The sequence below is a fragment of the Rutidosis leptorrhynchoides genome, chromosome 11, assembly GCF_046630445.1.
Source record: "Rutidosis leptorrhynchoides isolate AG116_Rl617_1_P2 chromosome 11, CSIRO_AGI_Rlap_v1, whole genome shotgun sequence".
NCBI lineage: Eukaryota > Viridiplantae > Streptophyta > Magnoliopsida > Asterales > Asteraceae > Rutidosis > Rutidosis leptorrhynchoides.
Window position 1 is genome coordinate 255,432,501 of NC_092343.1, and position 5,000 is coordinate 255,437,500.

Here is a 5,000-nt window from a genome sequence, read left to right on the forward strand (position 1 = left end):
GCTTCCAAGTGAATCCGCAACTTGCCAATGGAAGATACCTATTCCATTATCACAATTACAACAATACAATTAGGATGGATTTATAAACCACCCAATTCGACCCTTAGTGCAAATTCGACCCAAATGCACTTCCAAGTACAAACCGCGCCCAAAACTAATCAATAATCACTAAAACGAGTGAGAATGGTCCTAATACATCCATTAAACCCGAACACAAGTGCCAAACACGTGTCATACCCATTTTGACACTTAAACCCTAATTTTGACCCATAAAGGTCAAAATCTCATCCTTTACAAGTTTTGACACCAAAACACATTTAACTCGGTTCTATACTTCAACTTAATCCATTTTAAGTTTATAAACCTCATTAAATCGCCAATCGGGTCATAGTCACCACCAAACCCTAATTTGACCCAAAGTCAAAGTTAGTCAACCAAACAACCTAAAATGGTTTCCAATACTTCCATAATCACTAACTTAAGTGATTAAACTCAAATTAAAGTTCTAAACATGGCCAATTAGTTCACCAACCCAAAATCCACCAACAATTAACAATAAACCCGATTACTAGCATCACTAAACCCATTTCATCACCAAAAAGGGTATTACAACAAATTAACTCAAAACCCTAACTTGAATATCAAATTAAATAGATGAAATTCGGAGTTTGAGCTTACCAATACTATCACCGTGTAGCCGAGAACGAAAGGAACAACTTTAAAACCCGAGACTTTGAACGATTCGAGCTTCTTCTTCACCAAAACCTCCAATCTCTCTCTAAATATTTGGAAGGGATGAATGGACATGAAAAATGATCCAAAACTGATCCAAAGTAGCTAATATGGCACACAAATCCGGCCCCATGTGATTTTACCCTTTTACCCCTCATTTAATTTAAATAAAAACAAGGGAGTTCTGTCAGCAGCAATCGGCGCGGCGCGCCCCTACCCCGCGCGGCGCGCGGCCTCTCTGAAACAGATTCTTTTTCATTTTAAACTTTATATAAATAATCCGCGAAACCCAATCTCGAATGTCTTAATACACAAACAAGCAAGATAAATATTCGGGTCTTACAACTCTCCCCCACTTAAACTCGATCACGTCCTCGTGATCCTCATCACTTAACCACGTGGACCTCACCCTACGGTCCTCGACATAAGTCCCAATCCGACTTTCCTAAGCAATTCTTTCCCAACGAATCGCTTTCCACAACTAAATCGTCACCCGCGATTTATCAAAACCACAATCCGAGCACTACAACCATGCTCCCTCCCTAACATCGGGAAAACTCAACCACTCTCGTACCGAGATATAAATCCCTTAGCGTACTATTACCGAGTACAATGCTAAAAGCAACTAAGTCACAACCTAAGGTCATCAACCCGAACCGATGAAGACCGAACCAAACGAATCCTTACGGACAACACCACTTAACAACATCCATTGTAGTGCGCAATACGACCCATACGCAGCTACCGTAGCAACACAAACCCACGGTTAGAAACCGATAACGCCCAAAACGGCTATGGGAACACAAGTCCCAAGGTGTACGAAATCATCCATCGTCACACCCGTAACAAACATGTGAGCGAAACACGGCTATCGCATCACTAATCATACCACGTGGTCCTCACGACCCCACCATCGACGCATAAAACGACCGATAGTTCCTACAACATGGTCCTTACGACCCCACCATTGGTGTATCAAACAACCAATAGATTACAACTCAACATGGCCGAAACAACCCGAGCCAAAACACATATGGAGGATGGTCGAAACAACCCGAACCTTAGTGAATTCGCACAACCCGAAATCCACCAACCCAATCCATATATCTCACAACGAAATGACCGTACAACCCGAGTCATCGTGAATACGCGCAAACCGATATTCACTACCACCGCCACATAGTATAACCGAGGATGGCCGTACAACCCGAGCCTTAGTGAATCCGAACCACCCGACATTCACTACCTCAAACTATGAGCCCAACTAACAGGGACAATCGTACTACCCGCAATATTGTGAATACGAACAACCCGATATTCACGTCCCACAACACAACTCTCTTGATGAAGTCAGCGGACCCCGAAGGTCATGCTCCACCAATCTCAATACCGGATGAAGTCAGCGGACCCGAAGATCATGCTTCTCCGATCTCAACACCACGCTCATGACGAAGTCAGCGGACCCTAAAGATCATGCTCCATCAATCACGTACTCCCATGATGAAGTCAGCGGACCCTAAAGATCATGCTCCATCAATCAACCATACCATAATGAAGTCAGCGGACCCGAAGATCATGCTTCATTAATCGTCAATCCCATGATGAAGTCAGCGGACTCCGAAAGTCATGCTTCATCAATCACATACCATAATCGAGCAAGAACCACCTATATCAAGCATAGGTACCGAACAAGAATTCTCCAAAAGAGAACCCGACACACACCTTCCTTAACCGAAGGATTTCACCTTGCTCACCAAACACGTCCATTATCTCTCAACGAGGTTTACCACATTACCACCTCGGTGGTAATTCCAATCCAAACCATAAGTACAATTTATCCGAAATCGTACCCTACCACAAATCGACCAAAACTAGGTCTCGACAAAAATTTCCGGATCTACCAAAAGCATCATCCGAAATATCACACTAAAACTTCCTCGTGCGGGAGTGCGACTCCCCCACTTGGAACCACGTTCCTATCTCACAACTCGTACAACCGTACAATGCTACCAAAGGTAGACTTTACCGACGATTAGGTACACACGACCCATCACTACACCTCGCTCCAACCTTGAGCATACAAAGGATTTCAATCAATCCTTAAACACTTCGAACGAAAAGTGTAGCACGATTACACAAACCATACCCTCGCAATTATCCAATTGCTTTAGTTTGTCAAGTTTCACTTAGTCACTCATGTACCTAAGGGTTTCTCCCGGGACCCTAAGTACAATGTAACCACAACGCAATCGGAGTCGACACCACGCTAGTAGGTATAAAAGAGGCACCTAATGTCGCGTCATAAAGACTCCATTACTAACATACGTCAAGATTTTAAACACTCGATCTCAAAGGTTCCAATCACCCGACGAACCCCATGGTTCATCACTTCAACACAGAAGCGAACACGCGCTTAACAATCGAACACCAAATCCATTTCCGTGGCTTGGTAGTAACATTTCCCAAATACTAAGGAATGCTTGGTTGCACCAAGTCTTACGCCCTTCGTCCCAAAAATCAAACATCGTCACAGGGTACTTCCATTAGGAACGTCACCCTTAACAATAACATGCACAACACAATGCATCTAACAAATCCGAACCTAAACGCCACATAAATAAATATTCAAAAGACATATTTATTAAAACGAAATGTACCTCAACGTCTCCTTGCGGCATTCGCCGCCGCCAACTCGGGACAATCCGGCTTGCGATGTCCCTCTTTATGACAATAGTAGCACATTCCGTCATCACTTCTCGGCATTGTGCATTCCCACAACTTGTGACCCCTAACGCCACAATTGAAACACCTAGGCGCACGAGAATCCACCGCGCCCTTTACCACATTACTCGTACTCGCACTCGGACCCTTAGTCCTCTTACTCGGAGCACCATAAGAAATAACCCTTCTCTCACTTGAAGGTTCGGCCTTTTTCGATCGCGTATAAGACTCGAAACCTCTAGCCACCGCAAATAACTCCGCAAACAACTTCGCGTAACCCCGGCTAATTTTGCTTTTCAAGTCATCGCTCAAAGTTCGATAGAAATCCTCCATCAACAAACGATCGTTCCCCAAATATTCCGGGCAAAAACGAGCCTTCGACATAAAAGTCGTCTTTAAAGTATTCAAGTCCATAGAACCCTGTTGCAAATTTCGCAACTCACAACGCAATTCCGATAAATCGGCTGAAGTTCGGAACTCCTCGAAGAATTCCTCCTTAAATTCGTCCCATGATAATGCCATAAACGTCTCACCACCGACAAGATCAATCTTGCCATCCAACCAATCCTTCGCCCTACCTCGCAACAAACTAGTAGCGAGTCTCGTCTTTTTCTCGGGTGGGCATTCCATAGTACGAAAACACCCTTCGACATCCGAAACCCAAGTCGTACTCACCAAAGGATCCGGTTTCCCATCATACATAGGGGGTTTAGTCCTCATGAAGCTCTTAAGACAACGCTCCATTTCACCCCTATTTTGGAATTCGGAATACTTCCCATCCATTTCTTCTCGAAACGCCCTCATTTGCTCCGCAACGGCGGCCGTAACTCTAGCGTTAAATTCCGTGTCGTTCGTCTCGGTCTCGTTTCGCGTCGTCATTCTAAAGAATGCAAAACGATTAGTCCACGCACGTATAAAACGACACGCACAACACCCTCCCATCTTGCTAAACACTCGTCGTACATCACTTGTTAGACACGATTTGCACCCGTAATAAGGTCTGCAAGTTCTTATTACGCACGCACGCCGCATCGACTCGTTAGTACAACGACCGCCTCGCTCGATGCTATAAACAAACACAAACAAAATTCTACGCGATAGAAGCACACGCGAGAATTACACCACAACACAAATAATATATTAATAATATCCGCATTACTAATATAAACGTTAGTCGACCTATAAACAAGGCACTAACTAAACCCGTTCCTGACCCGTAATCCTACAAGTCCCGCAACAAATTACGCGCACACAAAAGTCTAAGTCTAGGCACCTATCTCAAGTCACCTAAATCCCTTAGACCATGCTCTGATACCACTTGTAACAACCCAAACCATACCGCGTATAAAACCCCGTTAAATTTCATGACAAAAAAAAATTTCTGGTGCAGTTCATTTGCGCGGCGCGCCAGGTGGGTGCGCGGCGCGCCAAACCACCTGGACAGCCCGCTGTCCCCGGAAGTCAATTTAACGAAAATGTTTGACCCGTTCCCGACGTTTTTAGCCAAAACGCTTTTAACCATGAATTCATACATATAAAACTAACAC